Genomic DNA, 16,488 nt, shown 5'->3' on the forward strand with positions numbered 1-16,488 from the left:
TATAATAGTTGTTCATGCAAAACTTGGTAAAATGTACTGAAAAAGCTCAAAGAGATGTATAAGAATCAAATCAGAAAAAAAAACTTTACATATTAATAAACATAAGCTTGGTTTATTTACTTTGCAAAAGCATCTGGGAACAATAAAAGAGTAGAATACAAAGGATAGTAGGAGGCAAAGCCCTGAAAAGGATGATTACCTCCTAATATACACAAGGAACAGCTTTCCACTTGTGGGCAGGATTGTCGCTTGATTTTCAAAATACTTACAAGAAAAGATCTTTATTCTAGACTCAAGTAATTTATACATGTCTGAGTGGCTGTTAGTAGGGTGTGTTATGTCCTGCACTAAACTGCAAGGCTTCAGAATTTTTTAAGTTCTTTAAAAAAAAAAAGGAAAAGAAGCATACTTTTTAAATGCCAAAAGGTACTTGAAAGACATTTAGAATGTTGAAATGTAGAAAATCAGACACTAGTTCTCTTTTTCCTTTTAGGGGTATTTGACCCAATTAGCCATCTTACTTTAAAAGAGCAGCTACCAGGTGCACATTGAGCTGCTAAAACCAATCTCCTTCCTGAAAACACATCTGGCACTAACAGGAAAGCTACAATGTGAAGAGGTATACATAGATGGCACTCAGTCTCACTCCATCCATTATAAAAGAATCAAGCTATGTGATAGCTAATGAAAATACACATGCTCATTATCAAGTTTCTTCCCTGAGGGAAGTGAATAGATTCAATAAGATTCTTGCATCTATAAGGGTCTCACAGGTACATTATGGGCACTTAGAGGCAATAGCAAGTGGTTGAAAGCTAGATTTCTTTCTAAAGGGGGCTTCAGTAGACTCTTAGCCATATGAGGTTTATAACCGAATTAGCTAAGCTGTTAAACAACTTACTATCACTACTAGCGAATAGTGGTGCAATTTATTATACTGTCTATCCGCTGCCTGACTTTGAATATCCCTAAAAACAAAGAAAGTATCCGATTATTTCTAGTGATCATCAGGTTGTAAGCTTCTATTTCGTGAATTAAAAATCAAGAATTTGCTTGAGGACTACATTGTTTCAATTTTCAAGTTTTGTATTTAATATATAGAAAGTGTGTAGATGACGCTGTTTTGGTCACTGGAAATAGAAATTGTGATGGAGAAAAAATATATACAGTATTCATTATATCTCATTGTCACTGGGAAGAGAAATTCTTCTTTTGTACTTCCAAAGTGGAACTGAGCTGGGTTTGAAAATTTAAAAAGAATAAATAGAAAGGAGCCTACAACTGAAAGTGTGTATTATATGTGTAATTATTATTAACAGTTGACCCCTGACATCTGAGCTTTTACTTGCTCTCATACGCTCACGGAATATCCATCTTGGGCTGCAATTAAATTCCACCAAATATTGAATTTGCATCTGTCATGGCAGAGACAGGACATATTTCCAGTATACTTATTCATAAATTGTGGGATAGTACATTAACAATATTGGTAATTATTAGCTCTGATTCTTATTCTACAAAACCCTCTCCCAAATGATAAGTATAGACAAATTTAATTAAGAATATCCCTAAAGTAGGAATTTGGCTACATATTGAAATTTGTAGAAGCAAATGAATACCAACTGAAATATAAGATTTCTGATATTATATCAAATGTACTACTTCGATGAATGTAGATTTTTGTAAAATTTTGTTTCTTCAAATTGCCTACCTGATGTCGACTGTACTGTTTCTTTTAAATTGTATAGCATTCAAAGTAAAACAAGAATGAAAGAATGAGAAAGAAAGAAATTTAAGTAGGTATGTCAATCTCTATATCTATACTAGATGCCTTTCATTGCTGCATTATAGTTTATTACAAAACCCATGGATGATATTAGGGATTCATCAAGCCTCGCTAATATTCTATTCTGATGGATACTGAAAGGTATTCTGCTCTTTTGTTGAGAATGATAACTTCCTTGCCCCAAACATAAGGAAGTTCAAACTTCACTGAAAGAAGTAAGTTTGAATAGAATGGCTAATTTAGGGGAAAAAATTGGTGCATGTGCCACAAAGAAATAAAAGTATAAACTTTGTAGTTACATTATTCAATTAATCTTTGCATTTTTACCAAATAAGATCAGACTAGATTATTTGCTATCAGATTCCTGGAAGTTAACATCTTTCCTTACAGAGAGGTAAAATATCCTAATCTATAGAAAATAGCAAGAAAGACAAAGAGACATACCTAGAGATTCACATGAAGAACACGAAGTAATCCATTCGGCTATTTTCCAAAGGGATTGTAGGAAAATTTTGATAATTCTCCAAATATCTTGCCTAATTTGATTGCATAGACAGTTTCTTTCCTATGGAGACTCTATGTCTTATAATGCATTTTTTGAAAAACACAAAGAAATTATTTCACCATTTTATTAGATTTTTCTCCTGAAGTATGAGTCATCGATTTTCTTTTTAAGCCTTCAAAACAAGAGAATGTCATCCTACAAACAAGAAAAATGTGTTCCACACATGAATTTAATGAGAACACGCTAAAATCTAATAAAGAAATGTGAACACGATTCATTAACACTGTCTCCCTTAACATTACCCTTGAAATAGAAATTGTGCCTCAAGAATATATAAATTTTCCATGAAAATGCATTATGTTTAGAAAACCCCAGTGTTACCTGAGCAAGCATTTGTAATTACAAGTTGGTTTGTGCTGAAGGATAACATGCATAATTCTGTAGAACACTGATACTCCGATGCAACAATTCTGAGAGATACAGAATCATAGACTATTTCAACTCTGTGTGAGAGATGAAATATGAGAAAAGAAAACATAGAACTAAATATTACATTGTAGAAATATTTGGAGAACTTTGCCTGAGAGCAGACAAGGTAAGGGTATAAGAAAACATTCCAAGCTAAGTTCTTCAAGGAAGTTCTGAAAGGACAAGTGCCTATTCTTAGTCCGAAGCTCTAAGTCAGCTATTTTGTGACAGATACGTACGTATTGTCCAGGCAAAACTATGTGTGTGTCTAATTGACCCTGTAGGTGTCCAGTTGCAGGTGCAATCGAGTGCCTAATTTGTAGTACTCTTGGCAATGGGAATTCCGGTGGCTACTTATGCATTTAGTTGCATGTGGGCACAATTTAGTTTCTTGTGCATTTTTTAGGCCTGTTAAGTGATTGTAGGCTCAAACTTAAACTCATTTGGAAGGATGCTGTGACTGAAAGGTCAGCTCAAAAATCAAAAGAAAAAAAGAAAATTCTTGGCCATTGTAGTAATAACTGAAGAAACAATTTGGAGATTACTGAATTTTACAAATCTGTCTGTATGTAGAAGAAAACACAATTAAGGGAATAAAGGGATTAAAGGAACCACATGCAATGGCATAATTTCATTTATTGACAGGCATATAATTTCCTTTCATTTTTGTGGTTCAATGTACATTAGTTATTGTTTAGGAAAATGAATGAATTGGACTAACTTAAGACCTACATCACTGTTTAGTTTTTCAAGTAAATCTTATTAAAGGTGTAAGTCAATCTTACTATTCTTATTAAAGACCAATAGCTCTATTATGAGCACTGTAAATTGTCCCAATGTGGCAAAATGAAAATAAATGAAAGTGTGTGGCTATTCTTAACAGGAAAATAGATTTCTATTATTTTCTTCTAATTGCTAAGGAATTTGCCAATTTGGAGAAATCATTCAGCATTTTAATGTACCTCTGTTAGTACTTAGTTTAGACTGGGACATTTCTGTGGGACCAGGCATAATTCCTGTTTGATCGTTTAATTAATAAATAGGTAAATATATAGCCAATATTTTATAAACTTATCTGCTTGACTTGGTCATGAAACTTTGTCCCATATTCACTTAGAAAAAATGTCCTTGGCCCTTTTAGTGGAGGTGGTGGATAAAGCTGTCATTGCTAGTGTCATGTATAAGGAGAAATCACTTTGGGGTCAATATTAAAATGCATAAATAAAATAAAATGTCTACTTATGTATATGCAGTTATGCTGTTGCTTTTTCATTTTTAATTTCCTTGGTTTAAATTGTGTTTTTCTTATAAATATTTCAAGGGAAATCTATTTGATTCTGAAATGGGTAAATCAATTCATGATTCCCTCAGATTATTCATTTATATTAGTCTCACAAGAAAATGCCAATCAATACTGAGAAACTATCAATTACTTCATTGACTATGTTAGAAGACAGTGGCTACTTGCACTATGAGTATGAAATACAATAATCCCCAGGTTTATAGATAAAAATTAGAACAATAGACCTATTGAAAGGGGAGTTCCAATTATCTTCTGATGAAACATACTATGCAGTTTAAGGTAATAACTATTATATTTCATATAATAAAGAAATGTTTCAGATAGAAGGTTTATACTTATGTAGGAACTAGCTCAATAACTACATTGCCTCCCCTCCCATAGATATGAAAGGGTAAAATTGACAAGGGGGAATATGTAACAGAGGGAATGGCAGAGGGAATGGCCTGAAAAAAAAAAAAAAACAGCAAAAATGTTTTCTGTCTCTTTAAAATCTCATTCACCTTTGTGGGAACTGAAATCTGCATCCCTGCTTCAGATCAGTGGTTGGGAGGGACAGGGGAATGTCCTTTGTTCTTTGTGCTACAGGAGATGGATCAATGGAACTGTTTGGTAGGTGGACATCCTGGGCAGAGTCTCATGGGATTGTCTTCAGCAGAGATGGGTTGGAGATGCCATGACTGGAATCATCAACCGTAGTTGAACAGAAATTGTCTGAAGCTGAATGGCCTCCTTCCAAAAGCTCTGTATTTCTGCTTATTATTAGGATAATGGCATTTTTAGACAGGAGTGCCCATCCTCCTCATTTGCCAAACTCCTCTTTCCTTTTCCTTGGAAAAAAGAAAAAGAAAAAAAAATACCCTAAAGATAATTTCTCTTCTAATACGAGGGCAACGTTTCTTCCTTCTATACATTTCCAACTCATGCCCAAATCCAATGAAGTAGAAATATTCATGCAAATGATGAAAATGCAAAGTAGTTGTTTAAATTGAAAAATGTTTTTTTTCATTGTGAGCATGGTTAGGATTTGCTTCATTGATTTCCTGTGTTCAAATCTCTTCCTCAAAATAAGCATGACTACCTGCCTGTTCCAGCACTATTCTCTCACTTGTAAGCTTTCATTTCATAGAGTATTCACACAAAACTATCTGAAGTGATTTTTAAAAATCCACCTGCACCTGCTTTGTATAGTCTGATATAAAAATCCTTATATTCCTCCTTAAAGGTAATGATTTCCATACTAACTATTCTTTATTTTTATTTTGGCATTTGTAAATCACTACTTTAAGATCTCTTTCTTAAAGTTATTTCCCTTAAACTTTTACTGACCTTCCAACCCTGCAACTAAAATATTGTATCTGGAATCAGACAACCTCGTAGGTATGTTGGGCATTTCATAGAATAACATGGTTCCTGACACATGATAGAGCTCAAAATATTTATTGAATTTGATTGAGATATAATATCTGAAAAGATGAATTTAAAAATAGAATCCAAGTGTTGTCTGAAGCATGAATTATCTTTCTAAAACCAAGTAGTTAGTACATTTTTGCTTGAACCCTTCTGGAAACAAAGAATTTGCTCTTTTATTAGCCTTTCATTGGATTAGTATATATAGTTTCTAATTTTCAGAGATTTTTCTCTTATCCCCCATAGCATGGCTTGATCAATAGCCTGGAGTCATGGAATGCTAATCATTTGTTTTTTTTTTTTCTTCTTCTTTCTCTTCCTGATTGAACACCATGCCCTTTTTTTCTTATGGAAATGTCAGGGAAACTGAATAAGGTTTTCTTATTTAGGAAACAAATAATGAACATTCTTTATGAGCCAGGCAAGCCCCATGGCTCAACCAGAAGCAGAGAATGAAATGAATCTTTGAACTTAAGCTTGCAGAATATGGGTAAATAAAATAAGTAAGTTGATAATTTTAGTATGGCACAAGTTCGAAAGTGTATCATATAATCAAATAAACAAACTAAAAGAGAAACTTAACTCGGGTTGGCATTTTCTCAAGAGGCTTTGAGAGGGCAGATATTTGAGAAGTCCTGAAGGACCAGAAGTTGACTGTAAGTTGAAAAAAGGAGGGAAATTAAGTTGTAAGATGTAATGGTGGCATCAGTAAGTTCACAGACCTATAAAGAGCTCCTTGTGGGATGTGTAATTAACTCTAAATGGCTGGTCCAAAATAATTAAGGAAGAAGAGAGCTCTGGGAGAGGATGTTGGAAAGGATGGAAGGGATCCTAAAGGATTTGTATACCATTCTGAGGATTTGTTTTACTATAAAAATAAAAAGTAGTAGCTGAAGAGTTTCAATAGTTTACTACTAGGATTTACAGAATTCTGGTAATTGATGAAAGTCAGAAAAAGGTAGTAGCAACTAGGACACAAACATACAAAAAAAACATGGAGACACTCTGGAAAATATTTAGCAAATAGAATGGGGAAGACCAAAACAATTAAAATTTGAGTAAGCAAAGTTAGAACCCTGAATTAACAGACTTCTTGACTTCTGGCTTGGGTGATATGGGAATGGTGATGTAATTCTTTATGTTGTGAAGATAAGAAGAAGAAGTTGATCATGAGTAGAATGACAAATGACTTCAGTCTGATACATTTTTACTTAAGAACCTACAAGGTGAGCTAATAAACAAGAAAGAATTCATATTTAAGGTATATAAAACAAAGATATAATAAGAAATAAAGGGAGGCTGGGCGTGGTGGTTCACATCTGTAATCCTAGCCCTTTAGGAGGCTGAGGTGGGAGGACTGCTTGAGGCTAGGAGTTGGAGACCAGCCTGGGCAACACAGTGCAACTCATTCTCTAAAAAAATAAGAAAAATTGGCAGCATAATGGCATGTGCATGTATACCAGATACTCAGGAGGCTGAGGCAAGAGGATTGCTTGAGCCTAGGAGTTTAAGGTTGCTGTGAGCTACGGTGATGCCACTGTATTCTAGCCTGGGTGACAGAGTAAGACTCTGTTCCAAAAAAAAAAGAAGAAGAAATAAAGGGAAACATTTGAGCTGAAGGATAATATGATATAATTTCTGGTGTGGGACAAATACTTTAGAATAAGGAGTATAGACTATCATCACAAAATTTAGTTACTCTGAAACAATGCAGTATTTAAATAGAGGCAAAAGTTAAGACATCTATGCAACTACAGCTCAGTTTTTTTTTTTTTTTTACCAACTTCTGCCTATTTTTCCAGTAATATCTCCAGCCAGACAGCTTCTCTTCTTTTATTGACCTCATTATACACTGAGCACATTTTTCTATTCTAAATAGTTAGAATACTCTCCTTTTCCTTATTCTTTGTGCAGATTGTATTTATTTATGAACCCAGCTCAAGTCTAACCATGTCTATGATAGCTCAGAAATTATTTACACTATCATATAATGGCTTTATGTATTTAAATCTCATTTTATCAACGAGGATTTTAAGCTATAGGGACTATCTCAAATATCTTTGTATCCTCTTCAATAACTTCATAGGTCTAAACATCTAGTCACTTCCCAGTAAATATATGCTGATTAAAAGAAATGTTGGATTTATTGCCTAGAAATAAAAATTTAATGAATATAAAGGAAGGGGTCTCTCCCAAGATGAGTCACTTTATCTGGTAAATTTGATTGTAACTTGAGAGAACACGTGAAACTTTACAAAATGATGCAAGGCATTTTGTTAATCATTGAGAAAATCATTACCCAAGCATTTTAAGTTTTTTGGTATAGGCATGAAAGAATCAATGCAGCTTCCAGAGAGACTGACAGGGTAGTAATGGGGAAAGGGTGAACAGGACACCTCGATTTTTATATTTCAAAAGGTATTCTCTTTCAAGAACAGCAATTGAGAAAGGAGAGGTGTAAAGTGGAAGATCTAGAGACACATTCCTGAGATGAGTGATGGCCCATCTTTCGTACCTTTGTGTCCTTCCACTCAGTATTGTTGTAAGTCAGATGGAAAGTGGTGGCATTAGCTTCCTTTCTTTACAGGGCAAGCTGCTGAATCTTTCTGTGGCTTGCCCAAGGTCACAGCCACTGAAAGAACAGAAAATCGACAGTGGTCTTTTGTGCAATTTTCCCCAGTAAATGGCATTTTACCCATTTGTTCTTCAAATAGAGTCCTATCTAGTAACACAAGAGTGAAAAGCAAATAAAACTGTGTAAGACAAATGATTAACAACAACAAAAATGCCTTTTAAATTTCCTTTAAAAAAATATGTTTCTCGAGGTAAAGTCATTTTTGTCCAGGTTGTTCCTGAAGCACATTTTTTATAGTCCAGATTATAAAGTAATAAAAAATAAGAGGAAATAATAAAAATGCAGACAGACTTTTAACATAAATAGTATAGTTTTCAAGAATATGTCACTTGCTTAAACCAAAGTAACGAGATCTCTTACAATTTATGAATGTGTTAATAATCAATATTTAATAATTTGTACACATGAATATTAAACTCTAAAAATAACTAGAATAAAATGGTTGAAAGTCAGATGAATTTAGATTATAATATATGGTGTAAATAACTAGTATATTTAATATATTAGGCTGTTGGTTTCCTTTTATTTTAATTGTTGTTTCTATAACACATTCATTCAGTACCTGTGTTCAAATCAGTCGTAGCTAATGACAGATTGGAAGAATTTCACAAGCCTGTTAAAGTGAAGATAGAATTGCCTAAGGAAGAAAATGTTTTACAAAATGCTATTTGAACAAAGTGTAAGTAAAAACAATAATAGATGTAATTGTTATTTCTTCATAACATAGAAACTTTGTTCATGCATCTGCATAAAACTTAGCATTTACATTTCCTTTGGACTCAAAATGTAAAGAATCAAAATATACTGACTCAGACAAGCAAATTGTCATTTCTTAAAGGACCACATTTTAAGACATTTATATTTGCCTATAGATTTGACATTTAATCAGAGAAAATCATGATGATTATAGCAAATGAGGATTAAATTATATTAAATGAGAAAATCAGTAATGAAGGTTTGTGGAAAATCAGATTTTATTTGCAATGATTTCAATATGATCTCAGATATGACAGAATAATTACGTGAAGCTTGCTTCTTAGAATTTCCATTTCATATAATTTTACTGATGATTTCATTTATAGCCCAATTAGTCAATATCTCAAATACCATAAGGCAAGGCATGCCAGGAGAGTCTTTTTTATATACCCATCTGTCATATACTCTGATTTTTTTTGCCCATTTAATATTTAGCAATTTTCTAGGATTTTTTGGCAAGTTAGAGATCTGAGATACCAAAATCCTGTGACAACTTCAAAGCAATGGAAATTTTTGAAGTGGTAAGAAGATAACGTGGAAGAGTGAAATATTCTCCATAAACAGTAGGCTATGATTCTAAACATTTTTGTAAACATAAAAACTATTAAAAATCATAGAAATATGTTTATAAGAATTTTCTAGTTTAATGAGAAATGTGTTTACAAAGTAAAAGATTGAACAATTTATGTTTCTTCATTACCATATTCTGAGTCCATCATATTTTTAATTTTTTTAACTTATAAATATTGGGGATATTTATCCTTGTATTTGGTAGTTCATTATTTGGGGAAAAAGTTGGATGAACTGAATTTTTAAAAAATTTTTAGGCCGGGCACGGTGGCTCACGCCTGTAATCCTAGCACTCTGGGAGGCCAAGGCGGGCGGATCGTTCTGAGCTCAGGAGTTCGAGATCAGCCTGAGCAAGAGTGAGAACCCGTCTCTACCAAAAAATGGAAAGAAATTAATTGGACAGCTAAAAATATATGTAGAAAAAATTAGCCAGGCGTGGTGGCGCGTGCCTGTGGTCCCAGCTACTCGGGAAGCTGAGACAGTAGGATTACTTGAGCCCAGGAGTTTGAGGTTGCTGTGAACTAGGCTGACGCCATGGCACTCTAGCCCGGGCAAAAAGAGTGAGATTCTGTCTCAAAAAAAAAAAAAAAAAGAAGTAGGGGTGAAGAACAGTGATTACTGAATGCTGATAAAATAAAAACGATGTGTTAAAAGAAAGCCAGGCTGTTTGGAGTGTGATAGACCTAAAGCCTACAACTTTGCTTATGATGAAAAAGGAACCAATGACTGGACAAACCAAATATCTCATTATCGTACTCTATCTTGCTATAGTAAAATTACTGAAAGGGTGGTGTTTTTAGTGACTTCGGTACATCTTCAAACTGCTAAAGGGTACTTAGTACATATCTGATGTCCAGTAATGAAACAATGATGTGGTTTGCAAGGAAGATAAGGATAATCAGAGTTTAAATTTACTCAGAGGTTATGGAAAGGGAGAAAGACTTCACTCTCTTTTATGTGTATCATCACTAAATCCTGTTTATATTTTGTCTCAGAGATGATGTTAATTTTAATGTACTATTAAACCTTAACATTGACATATAAAACTGAATCTTCCAAATTTCCCATAATAAATCATTATCCATATATTGTCCTTCTACCTTTTCAATGTCACTGGTACAATTCTTCTCTGGTTGTCCAAACTCAAAACTCAAAACCTCTTATTCTCTTTGTCTCCATTCTCATCCACATCTATGAGCATGTGCCATCATAAAGGCATACTTAGAATCAGTGCAGTTAGTGCAATTAATTTTTTTTTCCTGGCACATGTTCCACGGGGGTAGGGCTTGTGACTCAATTACCTGTTGGCCAGTAACTGCAGCATACCCAGCTTTGCATTGCCCTTGTTCCATATGGCTGCTTCCATCCATAAAGAGCTCGTTATCTGGGTCCAACAGGGGCTGCTCAGTTAAATTTGGGAGACTAGGAGACAATTGGTCAATAATCTGAATGTAATCGTAGAATGGGGAGCAAGAGCCCATAGGCAGTAAAGTGGCTGGATTTAAGGTGGACACCACCTTCAGAGTTATATTAGGATTATCTCACAAAATAGCCTGATATTTACCCATTCATCCACTGGCTGTTAACTCAAAGCTTCCCTTTTGTTCTAGTAGGGATAATATATAATGCATCTTGTGAATAGTCATCAATTGTCAAAGGGTAAACTTTTCAGCTTCATGTAAATTATTATAAATATCAGCCACCATTCTCCCATAAGTGGGCCATTTTTGTTACCACATCCAACTGTATAGAGATATAAGGTACAGGTTGCTTATGACCCTCCAAATTTGTGCCAATACTCTGAGTCCAATTCCTTATCTTTTTTCAATGAATAAATTAAAAGACTTACATAAGTCGGGGAGGCCCAATGCAGGAGAAGTCATTGATTAGTTTTTAATAGTCAAGAAGGCTTTGTGGCATTCCCTGCTCCACGCAGCTGGTTATTTTTCTTCCTCTTTTAAGGCTTTATAGAGAGGTTTTACTATTAGCCTGAAGTTAGGAATCTAAACCCAGCAAATCCCAGCCATACCCAAGAATTCTCACAACTGTTTGAGGGTGGTAGGGATTGTTATTCAATTTACAGCCTCTCTACAATCTGGGAGGAGGCTCCAAGTTCCAAGAGACAATCTAAACTCCAGATATTTGACAGTGAGAAGTGAGATCTGACCTTTTTCTGAAGATGATTTATATCTTTTTCAGCCAGTACATTTAATACAATTATGGCACGTTGCCTTGATTCAGCTTCAGGCTCAGTATCAGGATATAATCTACACACTTTAAAATCATTCCCTTGCATAGAACTATTTCCCTCAAATCTCTGGCCAGAATTTTGTTGGGGAGTTTTTAAACTCCTGATGAAGGACGGTGTAGCGGCACTGGCATTTGGCTTTAGACTTTGTCTTTCCATTCAAAAGCAAATAGTTCTTGGGATTCATGAACAAGAGAAATGCAAAAGAAAGCCTTTTTTAAATCTATTGCTAAAAACCATGTGAAATTTCTAGATAAAGTATTAAGGAAATGAATATATCACATTATTTTGTCTATTGCTCTTAGCTTTCAAATAAACCAGTAAGTGTGTCCACCCTCTCTTCCCTTCGTGTCTGGGAACTCAGTTTTAAAGTTTGTTTGTTTGTTTACTTCCCTTGGTTAAGAGGGGGTACATTAATATGGGATGGTACCTATGTTACACTTCCCCTCTTTTGGCCAAGATTTTCCAAAGGCAGCAGTGATAGCCAAACTTACTTTGTCTCATCATTGCTGGGGTGGTGTGGCTACCTGCCCCAGTTTCATCCTGTCCCCCAGTGGGAAATTTATGGCCAAAAGACTAAAAATCAAAAGACTTCTAGCCAATTAAATGTTCTAGGCCAAATGGGAATGAAGATGGACAGGCATTTGTCAACTTTTATCATGTAAGACCACAAAACCAAATACCACAAGGATACAAAGGATATAAAATTAATTTATCTGTAAGTGTTGAGCTATTTATTGTTATCTTAGGTTTAGTTACAGACTTACGGCAATTTATCATATAAAACATAAGAATTGTTAACCATTTATGTTAAGGAATTTAGAGAATTTCATTGTATAACAATATTTTTTGCAGTCACTTTAGTAATTTGTCCTAAGGTGCTCAATAAATTTCTTACTACATGTCTATTTGCATAAACTCCAGAACTGGGAACAACTACAGCCAGGAGGCTCTGTTATCAGGTATCTTCATATCCTCTCTGTAACTATCTTTTAAGTCTATGGAAAGTGGGAAATTCTTTATGATTGGGATGAATGCCTTGACCATATGGCCCAAAAAGGTAATGTCCTTCATTTTGCCAGCTATTTAGACATTTATGTGTCCCTCCTTGACCTGGAGGGTCTGAACTAATTCCACCTCTCAAAATTGGCCCTTACAATTTCACATGCACCCTCTTACATGACTGGCCCTGAGCCCAGAGGGAGGATTTTTGTAGTTTTAGCAGTAGGATGTTGGCAATGGAATAGTTTTTAAGTTCTGGAGATATAAGGTAAACTTGGCTATTACCTAATATTTGTCTTGACCGTAGAAAAAGCAAAAAGAATCAGTAATGGTTTAAATAAAAAGTCATACAAAATTTCAGTTCATTCTATGACCTTTTTTTAAAAGAAGAAAATCTTGGACTACAAATGATTATAAACTGTTGAACTTCAACTTATGTCTTCAGAAATGACACAGATATTTTATAATTATCTAGTATTTAATTTACTTGGAGATTTCAAATTACCGAAAAGAATCTCGAAACTATGACATGCAGACACACAGTAAGAAGTAGATCTTATAGATTCATAAGGCTTTTCCTTTTCCAGTTTTCAAATAGTTTCTCTCCCCCACTTCAGATAAGTGACTTCTTGATTAATGTTTTTCTCTAAACAATTGTTCCTAGGCAATTCTAAATTTGCATTTCCAAAGACATGAAACTAGGTAGAAATTCACATCTCAAGACACAGAACTTAGACTTAGAGAATGGCAAGGTTTGTTATGTAATCTTTGAGCCATTGTCCTTTTATTTTAAAAGTTTTTAGTGGTTTAGGTGAAAAGGGGGAGATGCTCTCACAAATAAAACTTTTAAAATTTCTTTTGCATAGGGCTAACTATAGACTGATTTAGTTTTGATAAGTTACTTAGCTTATTTCTTAATTAGATTACTAGATGTAGGGTGACGTCCCTTTAAGAAACAGAATGAAGAAAGCCCATAATTTTAGCATTAATACAGCTGGGAAACAAAATATTTAGATCCCAGTTATCATTTCAAGTTATATTTTGTTGACCATTTTTATAGGCTGTGAATATTGGATATTCAACCAACATGATTAACCGTGCCTTTGACAAGGTCATTCAATGCCTAAACAAATTCAATAACTAGTCACTTTTTCTTAAAGAAAATTGGGGTGAAAGAGAAGGAAAAGTATTTTAAAACTGTCAATGGAAAAGAAGCCAAACTCTGTAAAATAATTTTAAAGAGATTTACTCTGAGCCAAATTTGAGGACCATGACCTGGAGCCGTGCCCAAGAAGTTAAACAAGTGGACTCGGTGTGGCTGCGTTACAGTTTGGTTTTACACATTTCAGGGAGACAGGGATTACAGGTAAAGTCATATATCAATACGTGGAAGACATACATTGGTTTGGCCCAAAAAGGTGGCCATCTCGAAGGAGGGCGGGTACTTACAGGTTATAGGTGGGTTTAAAGATTCTTTGACTTATAATTGGTTAAAGACATGAAGCTTTGTCTAAAGGCTTGGAATAGTTTAAGATAAGAAGCTCTGTTAATCAGAGACAAGCCACTGGACATGTATTTGTTATGTAAATTGAGGACCTGCAGGTTTGTCTTGAATACCCTTAGACCTGTTAATGGATTACAAAGGATATCTCCAAGAAGGGAGGGGGGGCATGATGAGGCATGTCTGACCTCCCTCCTCATGGCAGGTAATTTAGTTTTAGGATATCCCCTTGGCCAAGAGGGGCTCCATTCAGTCAGCCGGTGGGTGAGGGGCTTGAGATTTTATTTTGGTTCACAAAACATAGACCAAGAAACAATCACAAAATATAGTTTTAATTATACTTTTAAACTTAAAAAAACCTACCAAGATAAGAAGTGTAAGTGTCAGGGTTCAGGGTCAGTAATCTTGTCTGCTTACAGTTCTTGGTGTGCTCTAGGCCAAAGAATGACCAGACACACCAAAAGCAAAGGCAAGCATGAAATGAAGTTTATTGAGGAAGGACAAGATAGATTTACAGAGCAAGAGCAAGATATATGTTTACAGAGTAAGAGCAAGATACGTTTGCTACAGAACAGCAAATGGACCCCTCTGACATAACAAAAGGGCCCTTGGTTATGGTCTGGGTGTTATTGTGTAGTGTCCAGATAGGGACCTCCCTGTGGTTCAGATGTCATCATGGAACCATTTTGATGGACAGTTAGGAGTTATATGACCTGAGTCTTACTGCACATGCAGATCTCTCATGAATCTCTCTGAAAGCCCATTTTTTTTTTTTTTAGTGGGGGTAGTTAACTGAAATGTAGATTTAAGCTAATGACATGATGACATGACAATTAGCTTAAGTTGTCCTAAGTCACTTTCCAGGCTCTACTGTACATGTGCCACTTGGCCAGAGAGTCTTCTGCATTCTTTTACAATCGATGTGCTAAATTCTGATTGGTAGAATCGTAGGGTGTTCCCTCCTCCCCCAGGTATGGCAGTTGCTTGGGACAGGGTTACGGTTTGGTAGCATCAAGAGGGGAGCTTGGGGCCCACCCTTGTCCTTCTTCCCAAGTGGAGCAATTGCTTGAGGCAGCACCAAGGCAAGGCACTACTTTCATCCCTAGGAGACCCAGAATCCCTCACTACCTACTTAACATAAGTATTCTAATAAGACTTGCTATTCTGAATAATGTAACATCTTTAAGTTGTATAAATATAGTAGAAGCTTTAGAACACAACTTGCTTAAAGATTTTACCTAATTGCATCTTTTTAAAATATCAACATCCCAAAATAAAATTTATTGATATGACATCATCTGACTATAGACTAAATAAATGTCTAACATCAATCCTTAACATCTCAAGTAATGACATAAAGTCATAATATTTTTACATTAGGATCAAGGCATTTTAAAGACAATCTAAATGGTCTCAAACAAATTTTCTACTTAAGTGTAAATTTGAGTACTATTATACATCTGTTAGGTAGATAGTGATGGACTCTGGCTCTCCTAGAGACAAAGGTGGGTGCCCTACCCTGGTGCTGCCCCACCTTGATTCTGCCCCGAGCAATTGCCACACCTGGGGGAAGGAGGAAGGCCCCACTAATTTGCAAGAGAATGCAGGGAATTCCCCAGGCAGCCCAGGCACAACAGGATCTGGAAAGTGACCAAGAGTAACCCAATTAGTACCTATTAGTAACCTTAATTATCATGTCCTTAGCTGTTTATCAAAGTGGTTCAGTGATGATGTCTGAACCACTAGGAGGACCCAATCCAGACAGTATAAAACCAGATCATCTTTCTCTTGCTCTGCAAACCTATCTTGCTCTTCCTCAATAAACTTCATTTCATGCTTGTCTTGCTTTTGGTGTGTCTGATCATTCTTCAGCCAAGAGCACACCAAGAACTGAGAACAGACAACTGCCAACCTGATATCTTGATACCATGACTTGGATCATCCTGTCTAGGTAAGCCAGCTCACCTTTTTCCATTAAAGGGCTCTTGCTTCTGATCTTCCTGCCTTGCAGCCAGTGCTTGAGGGGGCACCGGTGCTTGCTTTCGCTTTTCTACCCTCACCATTTCTTAGATTGCACAGTTGAGTTCTTGGCTAAACCTGGGTGTGTGATAAGGAGTTTGGGGAAATGTCCCTCACGGTAGGGGAGAAGTTTTTCATTTTGTATCACTTTAGGGAAGAGGGCTCTGTGCTGTAAGTCTTATGCTTCCAGGCTTGGGTTGGTTTTGACAATGTACTTTTCTTTCTGATCTGATAGGGTGCTTGTGGCCCTTTCCTGTGGTAAGGCTAATCAACGTTTCCTCTTCCTAG

Source organism: Propithecus coquereli, unplaced genomic scaffold, assembly GCF_000956105.1.
Source record: "Propithecus coquereli isolate 6110/MARCELLA unplaced genomic scaffold, Pcoq_1.0 Scaffold297, whole genome shotgun sequence".
NCBI classification, from domain to species: Eukaryota; Metazoa; Chordata; class Mammalia; order Primates; family Indriidae; genus Propithecus; species Propithecus coquereli.